General features: G+C 37.0%; 1 protein-coding gene across 2 annotated transcripts in view; it reads right to left on the reverse strand.

The window, feature by feature from the left end:
• Positions 1-17064, reverse strand: part of NCALD (neurocalcin delta) — a 367272-nt gene that overhangs the window by 142495 nt on the left and 207713 nt on the right. The window contains exon 4 of one of the 2 annotated variants that reach the window (XM_035011662.1): positions 8003-8083. The exons of the other annotated variant lie outside the window; for it this stretch is intronic. The gene's annotated coding sequence lies outside the window, so the exon portion shown is untranslated. The remainder of the gene's footprint in view (positions 1-8002; positions 8084-17064) is intronic. 2 annotated transcript variants of the gene reach the window in all.

The following is a 17064-nucleotide window of genomic DNA, read 5'->3' on the forward strand; positions in this document are numbered from 1 at the left end:
TTTGGGGGGATTCTGTGTGAGGGTGACCAACTCTGCAGCCCAGTCCCAGATCCTGTGTTGATGACAACTACCCCCTAGTTTCTAGATGCCAGGAAGTGGCTCAGAATGAGCTGCCAACTAATGGCTTCTTGCTCCTTTCCCCCAGTTACCCAGAATTCCCAGCTACTAAGTAAGTATTAGACAGAAATAGTCTGCAAGAAAATAAAACCTCTTCAGCAAGATTCTACCAATGGAATTTTGGAACTTTCCATCTCCTTAGACAAGCAATGCTGCCTAAGAGACACTACTATCAGAGAGCACAATCTGGAGCCAGACTTTCTAAGGTAAGTCTCAACGACACAACTTCCCATTGAAGTGACCTGGGTAAATTCATGTCTTCCTGCCTCTCTTTGCAATGATTAAGCAAGCTGATATATGGAAAGTGCTTAAAACAGTGCCTCCTTCTGTCACCTTTTGGTTCTGGAGCAGAACATGATAAGCGTTTGCAAGAATCTTCAAATACTTCCCTGGTCAAGACAAGCAAATACCTCAGTTTGTAAAGGAGGAAAAAAAACTGACTCCAAAAGGCGACCTTAGGATCTGTATTTGCTGTTTTTATATTTCAGAGGAAGTCACTGATCTAGAGAAGCTAGAAATTGCCAAAATTTGAATTCCTATAACATCAAACTGTTACTAATTATGGTTCTGGTCATATGCCATATGTTTCCCAGAAATAACAAATGTTCCATGGAAAAATAAGGGTGGGAAAAACATATAGTAAATGTCCTTGTTTTTCTTGGCTGTTAACTTTAAAATAATGAAATATTCAGTGAAAAGTACTGAACTACAGTGACTTCTTACCACTTCAGAAAGATACCCTTGAACTACTGAAAGTTAGAAATCTATGTTCAAATAGCATCATCAAGTAATTTATTCTGAATTTCTTACATTTTAAATCTTGAAAAATGTTACTCATGTCCCAGGTGCTTTTCCCAGTAGAAATTACAGTGGTAGATGTTAAATTAACTCCATGTGATTCTCATTTTCAGAAATACAATTTTAGACCGCTGAAGACTTTCAATGTGTCCCCTTGAGCGGCATAAAAGAAAGGCTTTAAATATAGTTTTGTTTTTGTGGGGTTTTTTTTCTTCTTCTAGGAATACATTTCTCTCAAACAATTTCTCAATATTGCTATTTAACAGGCTGTTTTAGACTTCTTTTAAACTCCTTTTATTTTACTTAAGTGAATATGATTGCAGTGAGTTTTTGCAACTATCCAGTGAAAGAAAATTAAATTATTGATCAAGTGATCTTCACTCATAAAGGCCATACCGGCAGTAGGAAGAAGGGGGTATGTTTTATTTCAGTAGCTTTTACACAAAGAGCACTATATTTTAAAATAAATCAGTCTGATATTCTCATTCATTCCTATTTTCTGATATAAGTAAGGCATGATAACCCTGGGTTTAAAGAATCGAACAATCCGCTCACCAATTCAAATCCCCAAAGCCCCTGCACACTTTATTTTCTGATATAAGTAAGGCATGATAATCCTGTAGGTGCTAAAAAATTGATCAAGATCTGATCCAAGCTACTTTGGAGACAGGTGTTATTATCTATAGCATGTTACTTCTACGTGTAATAAGGGTGCTTACTATGTGACAGGCAATGCCAGGGGCTAGAATTATAATGATGAAAAAAGCAGACCTGGGCCCTGTCCTCACGGAGCTTATAGTCTGGTGCAGTGCTGTGGACCAGAACCACCCCATGAGCTATTCTTATCAGACTGTAACAGGGTAAGTATAGACGTTGCAAGTAATTGTTTAGACATTTTTACAGTAGGGGACATTGCTGCAACATCCAAATGTGTGACCAAGTGGACTCATCTCATTGGATGGAGTATAGATGGGGTATATGCAGAACTTGCATAGTAAGTTTCATATGGAGAGGTCTAAGTACTGGTCATGGACGAGAGGATACCTATCGGCATGTGATGGATTGGAAACTAAAAAAAAAAAAAATCTAACCCTCCCCATAGATAGTTTGAAAAGCACTAGTCTAGTGTTTTCTAAGCATTATAGGAAAGAAAGAAAGAGGGATGGAAGGGAAGGAAGGAGAGAGGAAGAGAGGGGGAGAGAGACAGAGGGATAGACGGAGTGGGGGGAAGAGAAAGGAAGAGAGTTTAATTCCAACTGAGAACATTTGGGAAAGTTCCATGAAAGAAATGATTCTTAAGCATGAATTCGAATTTCAGGGGTTAGAGATCACAGCACGAGAAGAGCTAAGAAGACAAAAGTACAAGGAGATGTTTGTTATGCTGCTCAGGCCACCTGGTTCATTGCTGTCAGAGAGCGATATGGGGACAGGAGCAAACGGAGTTAAGAAGAGGAATCTGAAGAGGTGAGCTGTAGTCAGTTAGTACAAAGCTTTGAGCACCATGAAAAAGAATTAGAACTTTATTTTTGAGACAGTGGTAGTTTTTAAATATGCCTGAACATGATAGGAAAATAAAAGAAAGCTCTATTTTACAAAATAATACTGTTGTCATTTGAAATATATGCAACATTTTGAGGCAGGAGGCCTTGAGGTAAAGTAAATAACAGTAAAAAAGAATTTTAAAAAATAAAAATAGTTCCCCCAATGGTGCCATATATTAGTCACATGTCTAAGTAAATTTATGCAATATTAAGTCTGCCCAGGCACCATAGCATAGTAAAACACCCCTTTGGAAGATCTAATCATGCATGATTGAAGTGATTTTCAAATGCCATTGCTTAGCTTAACAGTGACAGAGAGAACATATATTCTTCCCGTTTTCAGAAATTTTGATTAAACCACAGATATTAAGGGGACATTAAACCAATATATTATTGTAAGAGCTTATACTAAAATGTCAAGTACCATCACCAAAGGACCCAAGAGTGGCACTTTCTTTTCTCTCTGTTGTCCTTAGCTTCTCATAAAACTAGAATTGCACTCATTAAATGTGCCTCATTTAAGTTTCTATGTGTCACCAAAAGGCTATTAATTCTTGCAACTGACTGAGTTGGAGTCTTTTTAAGATTCCCATAAATGTATCTTTTAATAAAAAATAGGTGAGCCACTAAGTAAGTTTTAAACTTTGAGAGTAAAATTTTATAACATTGTAACAAATAAAACAAGCCTCTCAAAGTGTAGGCACTCTCCCCCCGACCGTAGAAAAATGTCTTGCCACATTAGGATTTCACATGTTTGACTGAGTAAAAATCTAATTAGTTACTCTTCTAACTCTGGTTTCATAACATTATTTTTAATTGTGATGTACGAACTATAGAATTATAACGATACCATCCTGTGAAACTGAAAGCTATGTATTTAGGATTGGGCACGTTTGCAATACAACCATAATACAAAGCTAGAACACAGCACTGGGACTCACTGATTACATTATACGAAAGCAGTGGTTCTCAACCGAGAGTGAGTTTGCCCCTCCCAGGAGGTATTTGCAGTACAAGGGATGATTGTCATGACGGCGCATACTGTTGCCACCAGAATGCCACCAAACATTCTCCACTGCATAGGACAGCCCCTTGCAACAGAAGGATCTGGTCCAAAATGTCAACTGCGCTGCACTTGAGAAACCCTGTACTAAAGTATCCCACTAACATTTCCATTATTTTTCTTGGCATACGTGGGAAGAATCCCTTTGATTCATGCAATCCGAATATCAGAAATAAAGAAGTTCCCGAAGACTGAAACAGATAATTATTATGCCTCCCTTGGCTCTAATGCACTAGCCTCTGGTTTTTGCAAGCAAGACCTGAAGGTGACTCTCACAGGTGCCTTGGTTTAATTCCATCAATGGTGATACTTTATATGCAGATATGGAAACACTGCCAACTGGGAAATCTTCAAGCAGATCTTCAGAAAAGACAGGCATGACTGAAAACTCAAACAGTGTTCCAGATATGTATGATTTTCTAAATTGTAAGTCACTGATTACTTTAAGATGCATCATCAATTAAATAACAGCTTTTGGGAATGTCGCAAAGAAATACCTTTCCTTAAATGTATACATTGATTTTAAGATGTGTATCTTTCTTAGAGATGGTAAATGGCAAAATCTACAAAGTATATTAAGTGTATAATAAGACATACTAAGCTCTGTGTTAAAACAAATAGACTCTGAAATACTCTCCCTCTTGGATCCTTCTCCATCAGTGTTAGCTTCCATTGTTTTCATTGAGGTCTTTTTATTGCTCCCCTCGTCCTCCACCCACCACTCCAAGAAGAGGAGGTAAGGTGCAAGGTGGGCTGTGGTATCACTAGATCCTCAGAAACAAGAATACAAATCTCACAGCTTCCCTCTCTTAGAGTTTCTCCAAAGTCTTTAACTGTGAATTAAGTACCATGAAGAACACCTGCGCTAAGCATGGTCTTAGCGCTGCTAGAACATATCACTTTAGTTAACTAAACAAAGAAATCACTACACTTAGATGCAATATAATAAACATTTGAAATTATTTTTTAAATTTCAGCTAAAGACTACCCACATCACTCATGAACAAACAAAAACTTACTATAAGACCTATACATTTCCTTATTGGCATATTATCTGCTTGTTCCACTAGAAGTTAGGATCCATATGAACAGGGATTTTGTCTTGTGTGTATTGGCTGAATGAGTGAATGAATGAATGAATGGATGAATATCATCTCCCAAAGAGCAAAGTCATTATAAAATCACAAACTTCTTTTATTTTCACACTAGTGATAGAAGACAATAGGACTCATTCTGTTAGAAACTATTCATGTTCACTCGTTCTCTACTAAGTCTTTCATGATCTGCCCCTGCCACCTTTCTAGCTTTCCCTCACATCGTGTCCCTCTTGCTCTCCAGCAACACTGGCCTGGGTTCAGTTCCCAGTAAGTGCTATGTTCCCTGCTACCTTAGGTCCTCCCAGAACACTCTCCTCCATGTTCCCAACCTCTTCAGATCTCTTCAGGGAAGTCTTCCCTGATGACCACTTATCTAAATGTAGTACTGGTATTTTACAGTCTCAGTTTCCCATGTTTGTTTTCTTTCCCATCATAGTAATGATCACATTTGTAAAATGTGTGCAGTTATTTGATGACCATGTCCATCCCATCCCACACCACTCAACTGTAGGCAGAAACCATGCCTGTCTTGTTCCCCATTAATATAGACATCATTTAACACAGTGCCTGTTTTAAAGCAAGTACTGGATACATATTTATTGGATAATAAATGAATTATGTTTCTAGGAACATTATGTTACCGAATATACAAGTCCAGGATAGACTATATCATTCTCCACTAGGGCTCAAATTGGTAGGAGCTTAATCGACACTTTTTGGTTAATTGGAATCATTTATCTACTGTCATTAAACTATCTGCTCCTAAGTCTACATGACACTAAGTCTACATGTTGCAAAATTGCTAGAAATCGATTGCTCTCTTTCTAGTCTTTTTTTCCTACATACTAATAAAAAAGCAGCTTGGTTTATTTTTTTTTCCACTAAATTTATTAGCTATTTTGATATTATGAACATGGCTGGAAAATGGTTGTCAGGAAATCAATTATTTGGATGATCAGTATTTGCGTCTATTTGAAAACATCTGGAAGCATACTTTAATTATCCCCTAGATATTTGGTGTCTTGTGTTCTCAACCTCTGAGATTATCTCTCCTCATTACTGTTCCTGAATTAAAGATATTCTGTTGACACAATAAGTGGTTGTTTTTGTTTTTGTTTTTGATAGAGAAGAATTTATAGGACATTGAAAATAAAGAGTAGTGAGCTCCCGGGCTAAAAGGATTAAAATAATATTTTTTAAGAGGAGAAGGAAAGGGGTCTTTAGTGCAGAAAAGTATAGAAAAATATAATTCCATGTAATGTCATGTAACTGAGAAGCTAGTTACATAGGAAGCCTTGGGGAAGATATGGACTTCTTGAGGATCCACACAAAATGACTCTAGCCTAAAGGAGCTAAAGAGAGATACCCAGGTGACAGGAAATCAGAAATAATTGTAAACCTGGAGTCTATTCATATACTTCACCTTAAAATAGTTTCTTTACATATATCTTTCCTATTTATTGCTATCAGGATCTCTGTCACTAGGTAAGAGTACCTGAAATTCTTGAACAAAATTCCAGAAAGCACAGGAAATGAGGCAGTATTTGCCAACTTCGGCCATCCATTTGGAAAGCCCCAGTTAGGAGGTTTAGTCTGTTACAGAGGTCATCCTCATCCCTGCCATGCCCACTCTTCTCTCAAGACAACAGTCGTTGAGCAGGAAGTGGCTCCTTCCCTTCCTCAAGAACTTTCCTGTCAATTTCTCATCCAAATTGTCCTCTTTTGGATCTGGAAGATGCCTTGAATGTGCAGCATGAACTCCTGCAGCCTAGCCTCTCTTTGCTCCACATAAACCAGAGATGAAGTAGAGCATAGCTGGGGCTCACTCACACAGAGAATCTACAGTAAGAACCTGTCCCTGAGATCATGGAAGAGGGACCTGCATGCTTGAGGAGGGGCAGGGATACCAGAAGCTAACAGCAGACATGTTGATTCTCTGCACCTCCATGTCAAGGGGAATAATTGAATCATACTCATGTTTTCCTGTCTTTTGGGCAAGAACACACATTTTCCTATTTAGTTGGATGTCACAAAGATCCAAGGAACTAAGCAATGGCTACTATCATGTTTATGGTTGTGATGATCCTAAGTACTTCAACCAGATTATCACAAGAAGAAAGAGCCTCTAGGGCTGCCTGATCCCTACCAACTTAACTGCACAATTCTATCTTGGCCTCCAGGAGAAATGTAGTGGGGTTGAGGCTCAGTTCTCAATGATATGAAGAAAAAAAAATTAGAGCTTGCTTAGCATGACCTCAAATATTTTATTACTGTCCTATGTATCTCATTAAAAGCACTGGCCTATCAGATTTGGAATACAGACTTTTCACTTTCACTTTCTTGTTACATCCAGATAAGCCATGTTGTTCATCTAATACCTAAGCCATAGAGACTGAATGGCGATGAAGAAAGTGGGATGAGAAAGAGATGAGTACACTTAAATTTCATTTTATATCAACTTATTTCCCTTCCCTGCAACATCAGGAAAATATAAAATAAGGTTTTGTCCTTATCCACATTTATTTTATTTTTGCCATTTGTTCTTCATTTAAAACTACCTGGTCAAGCAAACATTAGATTAATATTGATGCCTTGTTTACAAATAGCCACAAAAAAGTATAACCAGGGCCTAAGTCATATTATTACCTTGCTTATAAATCTTATCTGGCCCTCATCTGGGGCCATTAGCATATCTTGAAAAATTTCCAAGAACTTCATATACCAGTAGATTTCCCTTCCTGAAAAGCCAATTTCCTAAATATCCAATGAGATGGCTTTTGAGACCCACATCAACAAATTAGGAAAGTAATAATGTTCCTATCTTAACAGGAAATCCACTATTGCGGGTGGTGCTGCCCTAATTATACCATAATAGAATTTCAAAAGAATTGTTTCTGAATTAAAAAAAAAATCCCATCTACTTGCTGCACAATATCCTCTTCAATTTTCCATACCAAAAGAGTAGGTTTAGAAAGGAAGGAAGGGCACATACTGCTTTTTTTTTTTTTTTCCAGGAAGAAAGTCAGGTTTTTACTTCGTGATCATGTCTCCTGTTTGTTTTTTTTAAAGTAAATTTCTTACACTTAAATAAGGTTTCCATTCAATGAGTCACCACAGAAGAGAATAGATTTTTTAAAAAACGAGAATGTACCATAATTTTCTTGTCAGTAAGATACAAATTCATCAAGAGTTAAAGTAGAAATAGATACCTTGTGACCAAGGTTTCATGGCAGATTAATAAGCTAGCATTTGTTATTTGCCAGATAGCAAACATATAAACACACAATAACCTACCTGAGATGCAACATTTTTGCATTCTGAATCATAACTTAATAATAATCACAATTTAAAACCCAGACATTCAAGAGGTTAAAAAGGGAACTCACAATATGCAGTCAGGCAGCGCCCCAGATCACAGAACCTTCCACGGTATAACGACAGATTTTATCACCAGCAGCTCTATGGCCCTGCAACCGAGATCTCTCATAATTAATGACTATTTTACTTGAACATTTGACAGCTCAGTAAGCAGTTTATGTAAGGCCGTTACTTTTATTTCTTCTGTAGTTGCCTTTGCAAACAGGAAACAGGAAACACACCTACAAGAACACTGACATATCTCAGCCTAATTGGTCTTTGGCTCAAAGTACCCAGGAGCGAGTCTTGTATTACAGGGGTGATAAGTACAGTCCCCAAAAGAACGGGACTCAGGTCCTAACATTTCACAGTTTAAAATCCTCTGGATAGATGCTATGCAGGCCATTTATTACAGAGAGAAACAGGCCTTTTTAGTAACATTCAGGCCTTATGGCCTTAATCCTGGAAGGACTATAAACCTCAATAAACTCATATATATACAATATATATATGTATGAATACATATTATATATAATATACATAAACACATGTGTGTATATATACATAAATATATACTATATTAAGTAATATATATTATTTTAAAATATATACCTATATAAGCAATGTATTATTTAAAATAACATATATATTTTTTCCTGGAACATATCTGGAAACTATCATTCAGGAATCTTTTGGCTACAAATAACAGAAACCCCAACTCAAACTCTCTTATTGAAATAAATAACAAAACAAGGAAATATTTTGGTTCGTTGAACTGGGGAAAAAAATGTCCAGATGTAGGGCTGATTTTGGGAAAACAGAGGTTCACTACATCATTTGATTCTCTGCAATTCCCTTGGCACAGGTATTCTCTGCAGATTGATTTCGACTTCAGGCTGCCTCCCCTTGTTGCAAAAAATACTCGCTGTAGCAGTTCAAGACTACATATGTATCTTCCAAGAAGATAGTGTTAGCACTCTGGCAGTCCCAGGTTCTGAGGTCACTCAGATTGCCCATCACTGAATCAGACACTATACTTTGCTGAATCGCTTTTAAACTAATCAAGGCTTATCCCTGGAGGTGAGGGTAGGATCTTTCCAAAGAAAAATCACACAGAAGGTCATTCAGGATACTGAAAGGAAGGGAAAAGAGATGATAGTACAGAAAATCAACACATGTTCACCACAGCGTCTGACAGTAATCTGAAGATAGGCATTTGAGGATGCATATTCATGAATACACAAGTTCTTGCACTATTTAAAGATGTCAGCAAGAGAATGACCTGAGGTTCAAGAGATACTGATTACCCAAATCTTTACATTCAGTTGGACTTTCTGTTAACATTGGATTTGCTCTCTGAGAAAACAGGTCAGAATATTTCCACTGGGGGCACCTGGGTGGCTCAGTCGGTTAAGCCTCTGCCTTCAGCTCAGATCATGATCACAGGGTCCTGGGATCGAGCCCTGCATTGGGCTCCCTGCTCAGTGGGGAGCCTGCTTCTCCCTCTCCCTCTGCCCCTCCTCCCTACTTGTGTTCTCTCTCTCTTTCTCCCACTCTCAAATAAAGAAATTAATTAAATAAATCTTTTTTAAAAAGAGATGATTTCCACTGTGTTTATGAAATACATTTTATAGTGTATGAAGTGCCCTTGCATTTGATCTTCCATTTTGACATCCAAACAACCCTGAGGGGTGGGGGTGGGGGGCAGTGAGGGGACAGGCATTCCCATTGGAAGCTTAGAGGGTGGGGCAGACACTGCTGGTTACCTATCCAATCCCCAGTCTACTTTTTTTCCTTATGGAACCTTGATTTTGTTCAGGGCAGCAATTTACCCTGTAAAAACTACAGCTGAGGATGGTCAGGTGAAATAATAGTTTGGGACCTGGCCATGTAACCTTAAGTAACTACATAGGGCTCCTGGAAAAGCTCTTTAAAAGAGCTCTCCACTCTCCACACTTTTTGATCTTTGCCCTTCCTCTTCTTCATGCCTGAAACATTGATACAATGCCAGAGATAAAGACATATCTTGCAGTCATGAAGTGACAAGCACAAAGAAAAAAGCCACATGCCATGAAGACTCAACTGACAAAAAGGAGCCACTACACTGGGCCTGGTTTGCCTGCTCCCAGACTGTTACATGAGGAAAAAAAAAAAAGAAAAAAAGCCCTCTATTTGGCTAAGCTACTGTAGAAGGATTCTTGTTGCATGCAGCTGAACATACTTTGGATACAAGGAGGTTTTGCAACCACGTAATGACAGATCAAGGCTTAATTCCGGGGCTCTTGACTCCTTGTCCTGCGATATTTCCAATAAACTGCAGTGCTTCTCCAAAAGCAGAATCTGTCCTCTGCATACCATACAAGCAGGCATTTTAAATTTATGCTTTCTTTCTCAACAAATAGCTTATTTAAATGATCTGAGTCATAGTTCAAATGGTGAGAAGAGATTCATTGCTTTTGTTTTTGGTTTCTTTAGCTTTTTAACATGTGACACTCAAGCACTTGTGGAACTGCTAAGACACGAATGCCTTGGGTACCATTAAGGAAGCCCATCATTCGACCAAAATTTCTTTCAAAGCTGCCTAAGGAAGAATTGGCCATCTTCCCAAATCTTGCCTTGGTTGACATTTCTTCCTGGACCTTCTCATTCACTCAGGTATTAAAAAACCAAAGAGGAGTTTTGGTGTCTGGGTCCACACATAAGGAGCTTGGAAATCACCACTCTGTCCTAACAACAGGTAGAATCCAATAACTCTTCTTGGATCTGTAAGAGAGGAAAGGACACAGGGCAAACCACTGCCCCAAGATTGGAAAGAGGAGCAGAGGAAGACAGGAGTCTTGGCTTCCCTGAGCAGGGACTAACCAGCAGAAACTGCCGTAGGAAGCAGTGTGAATTGTCATTTATGAATTGCTGCAATCTCTGTGGAGATAACTGAAGTGCTAGGGGGACCTAGTCAATAAAAAAGAGGGGCCCTCACGATACTATGAGAATTACTTCCAGGACATCTATCAGATTCCCATAGTCAATATCAGAGAAAAACCTCCTCCAGCTTCCAGAATGCAAAGGGACAAAGGACCATTTTGAAATATGCCAGAGCACTCTATTCTTAACAAGGCCTGCCCCCAGAGTAAATTGGTTAACTAGAACTTAACCTGCCGGAGCGTTATGAAAACCTAACTGACCTGGGGAAGGGAAATACTGGATCCAGTCTCCTCTAGCCTTCCACTGTGGGAGAAGGGAAATACTCAACTGCAGCCCATGGTAGCCATCCTAAGAAAAGGGGGAGAAAAAAACTAGAACACTGTGAAGGTCTCAGTCCAGAGACACAGGCTCCCTAAAAGACTGAGACCTAATCATAGGATGTGCAGAGCACTTCCTCTCCCTGAAAACCCGACCACCAAACTACTAAAGATCTATTTATAGCAGTTCCTATCACCTGGTACATCGTGTCTGGCTATCAGGAAAAAATTACAAGGCATACCAAGAGGAAAAAAAAAATCACAATTTGAAGACACAGAACAAGCATCAGTACGAGTCAAGGCCGGGAAGATGGAATTAAAAGACAACAGAGCCCTCACAAAGGTTGGAATAATTCACTGAGCCAAATGTCAAGGAGGAGCCATACCCAAAGATCAATTCCAGAGGGATTAAGGGCTCAGTTGTGAAAAAGCAAAATGTTAAAACTTGTAGAAGAAAACACGGGAGACCATATTTTGGATCTCCAAATGGGAAAGGAGTTCTTAAGGCACAAAAGTGCTAATCGCAGAAGGAAAGACTGGTAAAATTGCCCTATTATAATATTAAGATCTTTGTTTATAAAAATGTATAATAAAGAGAGCAGAAGACATGCCAACATCTGAGACAAGTTTGCAACAAGTAAAATCAACAAAAGACCAGTATTCAGATTATATAAAGATATGTTACAAATCAGAAAGAAAAAGACAACACAACAAAAAAAAATGAGCAACAGATCTGACACATTGTCACAGAGGAGAAAAACAAAAATGGTAAATGTACATATAAAAAGATGAGCAAGCTCATTTGTAATCAGGAAAATGCAAATTAAACTGATGGGAGTAGAAGTTGATAGAAGCACTTGCACACAATTTAACCTTAACTCATGAAGCTGAATGTTTATATGCACTCCAACTGAGTAAATCCACTCTCACGTATACTGTCTAGGGAAATTCTTATATATTGGCCTTGGATGACATGCACAAAATGTTTATAACAGCTTTCTTAAAAACAACAAAAAGCAATATTTAACACAAATGTCCATCAATCAGTAAGCATTTAAATAAACTGAGTTATATACATACAATGAAATATTAGACAACAAGGACAATCAATAAATCCGAGCTACAGGCAACAACTTGGGTGAACCTTAACAGCATAATGAATGAAAAAAAGCAAGAATGAGGTAACTACCTACAGATAGTGACTTTTTTTTTTATAAACAAGAGCCAAGAATAGCAAATACAAACAATATTTTTGTTTAGATAAGCCCATATGTGATGCATTTTTTTACAGTTACATATCATTTTGTCACAGGTGAAGATTTGTGTAATCAGTACTGCAGTCAAGACACAGAACTATTTATCACCACACAGAATTCCATCCTACTACCATTTTACAGGCACACCCATCCCCTCTGCTCCCATCCCTTATCCCTGGAAACCACTAATCTGTTCTCCATCTTTATAATTTTGTTATTTCGAGAATGTCAATAAGTGGAATCATATAATATATGTGACCTTTTGATATGTGACCTTTTGATATTCAGAGGTCATATAATATGTGGCCTCTTGATATTGTCCTTTTGATATATGACCTTTTGATATTTAGCAGTCATATAATATGTGACCTTTGATTTTTTTTTAACTGAGCATAATGTCCTTGAGATCCAAGGCATTGCTTGCACCCACGTGGTTGCCTGTATCAATAGTTTGCTCCCTTTTATGGCTGAATAGTATCTCATGGTTTGGATATACCATGGTTCATTTAACAACCCACCTACTGTTGGGCATGTTGGTTGTTTTGGGTTTTGGCTTATTGCAAATAAAGCTATTAGGAAAAACTGTCTATAGGTTTTTGTGTGGATGTAAGTCATTTCTCTGGGCTAAATGCCCAGGATAGTGATTGCTGGGTCAGATGATTCAGTTTATGTTTAGTTTTTAAGAAACTACCAAGCTATTTTCCAGAGTGGTTGTACCATTTTAACCACCAGCAATGTATAAAAGATTCAGTTTGCCACATCTTTGCTAGTATTTGGCATTATCACTATTTATTCCAGGCTGTTCTAATAGATGGGTAGTGGTATCTCATTATGGTATTCCTTTGCATTTCCCTAGTAGCTAGTACTGTTGAACACCTTTTTATGTGCATATCTCCATCTATACATCCTCTTCAGTGAAATGCTTCTAACTTTTGTCCATTCTCTAATAGAACTGTTTCTTTTTTAACTGTTAAGTTTTGAGTTCTTTATGCAGTGTAGGTATAAATTCTTTGTCAGGTACATGTTTTGTGAGCATTTTTTCTCAGACTATAGCTTGTCTTTTCCCATTCGTTGGTATATCCTTTCAAATTAATGTTTTCATGTTCTTTGGGTAAATATCCAGTAGTGATTACTGGATCATAGGGGAGTTCTATTTTTTTAACTTTTTGAGAAAACTCCATGCTGTTTTCCACAGTTGCCACACCAGTTTGCACTCCCACCAACAGAGCATAAGATGAGTTCCCTTTTCTCCACCTCCTTGCTCACACTTGTTTCCTGTATTTTTGATTTCAGCCATTCTGACAGGTGTGAGGTGATATCTCATTGTAGTTTTGATTTGCATTTCCCTGATGATGAGTGATGTTCAGCATCTTTTCACATGTCTGTTGGCCATTTCTTTGTCTCCTTTTCATATAAATTTTTGGAGTAACCTTATCTATATCTACAAAAATGTTTTCTGGAATTTTTTTTTCTTTTCTAAATTTTTAAGAGAATTTCATTAAACCTAAGTATCAATTTGGGGGAAATTGACATCTCTACTATGTTGAATCTTCCAATCTATGAACAGAGTATGGTTCTCCATTTATTTGATTTCTTTCATCAGCATTTTGTAGTTTTCAGCATACAAATCCTATACATGTTATGTTAGATTTATGCTTAGGTATTTTATGTTTTTGAGCTATTATAAATGATATTGTATATTTAATTTCAATACCCATGTATACACTGCTGGTATATAGAAATACAATTGATTTTCTATGCTTATTTTACATCTTACAACTTAGCTGAACTCACTTATTAGTTCTAGTTTTTTGTAGATTCCATTGGATGTTTTTCATGCCATCTGCAAATAGAAGCAATTTTATTTCTTCCTTTTGGATCTATATGCCTTTATTTTCTCTTCTTACTTTATTGTACTGTGTAGAACTTCCAGTAGTATGTTGAATAGGAGTAATGAGAAAGGACATCCTTGTCTTGCTCCTGATATTGTGGGGAAAGGATTCAGTCTTTCACTATTAAGTATGCTGTTAGCTCCAAGTGTTTGATAGATATTCTTAAATCAATTTTAAGAAGCTCCCCTCTATTCCCATTTTTCTGAGAGGTTTTTTTTTTTTAAGCATGAATTACTGAATTTTGTTGAATAATTTTTCTGCTTCAATTAGCATAAGTGTGATTTTTTCTTTAGACTGTTTACATGGTGGATTATACTGATTGATATTCAAATATTTTTTAAAGATTTATTTATTTATTTATTTATTTATTTGACAGAGAGTGAGAGAGAGAGAGCACAAGCAAGGGGGATAGCAGGCAAAGAGAGAGGGAGAAGCAGGCTCTCTACGGAGCAGGGAGCCCGACATGGGCCTTGCCTTGATCCCAGGACCCTGGGATCATGACCTGGGCCAAAGGCAGATGCTTAACCGACTGAGCCATCCTGGCACCCTGATTGTCAAATGTTGAATGAGCCTTGTATCCCTAGAATAAATTCCACCTGGTCAGGGTATATAATTATTTGCATATATTGCTGAATGCTATTTGCTAATATTTTGTTAAGGAATTTTGCATTTATCTTCATGAGAGCCATTAGTCTCTAGTTTTCTTATGTTGTACTGTCTTTTTCTAGTTGTGGTATCAGAGTAGCTTCATAAAATGAATTGGTAAGTGTTCCTCTTCTATTTTCTGGAAGAGACTCATAGGATTGATGTAATTCTTCTTTAAATATTTGGTAGAATTTTCCAGTGAAACCAACTGGGTCTGGAATTTTCTGTTTTGGAAGTTTCTAATTGCTAATTAAATTTTCTTAGTTATAAGGCTCTTCAAATTATCTCTCTTTAATTGTGTGGGTTGTGGTAGTTATGCTTTTTGGGAAACTGATCCATTTCATATAAGTCATGAAATTTATATGTGTAGAGTTGAAGTATTCCTTTATTATTCTTTTGATGTCTGCAGTTCTGTAGTGATGGTAAGTCTTTTTGATTCCAGATACTGGTAGTTTGTGTCTTCTCACAAAGAAGTGTGTGTTGGAGGCTTATCAGTTTTGTTGATCTTTTCAAAGAATTGGTTTTGGGTTTAATCTATTCTCTCTACTATCTTCCTTTTTTCAATTTTATTGAGTTCTCTTTATTATTACTTCCTTATGCTTGATTTAGGTTCATTTGCTTTTCTTTTTTAAACATTTTTTTTTTTAATTTATTTATTTATTTAACAGAGAGAGTGAGAGAGCACAAGCAGGGGGAGCAGGAGAAGGAGAGGGAGAAGCAGGCTCCCTGCTGAGCAGGGAGCCCAATGCGGGACTCGATCCCAGGACCCTGGGATCATGACCTGAGCCAAAGGCAGATGCTTAACGATCTGAGCCATCCAGGCACCCCTCATTTGCTCTTTTTTACAAGTTGTTTTATAAAACTAGTTTCTGGGGATGGGAATTTTTATTATTAACTTATAAACTATAATTAAGAGACTTTTCCTCTTTTCTAACATATTCAGTGCTATAAAATTCCCTGCAGAACTGCTTTAGCTGAACCTCACAAATTTTGATACATTGTATTTTCATTTTCATTTACTTCAATGTACTTTAAAAAATTCCCTTGTAATTCTCTTTGACCCACAGATGGTTTTAGAAGTTTGTTGTTTCAGTTCCAAGTGTTTATAGAGATTTTCCTGTCATTCTTCCATTTTTGATTTCTAGTTTGATTCCATTATAGTCAGAGAATATATTCTGTATGATTTTGATTCTTTTAAATTTGTTGAGGTTTGTTTTATGGCTTACGGCCTAGGCTGGCATATATTTTGTGGTGCTTGAAAAGAATGTCTTTTCTGCTGTTGCTGGGTGGATTCTATATATGTAAATTAGATCTGGTTGACTGATAGTGTTGCTGTGTTCTCTGTACTTGCTTGTTTTCTGTCAGCTGTTCTATGAATTGTTAAAAGAAATGTGCTGAGATTTCCAACTCTAATTATGGACTTGTCAATTCCTTCAGATTTATCAGTTTTGTTTCACATATTTTGCTCTATTGTTTAGTACATATTTAGGATATGCATGCAAAATATTATGTTTGCTATGTCTTTTTGGTGGATTGACCCTTTCATCATTACATAACGTCCCTCTGGTTCTTGATCATTTTCTTTGTTCAGAAGTCTTTATCTGATCTTAGTATAGCTGCTCCTGCTTTCTTCCGACTAATGTTTGCATGATATATCTTTTTCTTTTTACTTTCACCCTCCTATATTGTTGTATTTGACAGTAGTTTCTTATAGGCAGCATATAGTTGGATCATTTTTTTTTTTTTTAAGTAAACTCTACACCCAGTGTGGGGCTTGAACTCATAAGAGTCACATGCTCTACAAATTAAGTCAGCCAGGTGCCTCTATTTGGATCATTTTTTAAAAATCTATCATATCAATCTCTGTCTTATAATTTGTATACTTAGGCCATTTACACTTAATGTAATTATTGACATGCTTGGGTTATAATCTGCCATTTTATTTTTTGTTTCCTATGTTCTTCATTTTCTCTTTCCTTATTTTCATTTTCCAGCCTTATTGTGAATACTTGAACATTTTTTAGAATTCAATTTTTATTTATCTGTAGTTTTTTTAGTA

Source organism: Mirounga leonina, unplaced genomic scaffold (genome assembly GCF_011800145.1).
Source record: "Mirounga leonina isolate KUSES-001 unplaced genomic scaffold, KU_Mleo_1.0 Mir_165, whole genome shotgun sequence".
NCBI lineage: Eukaryota > Metazoa > Chordata > Mammalia > Carnivora > Phocidae > Mirounga > Mirounga leonina.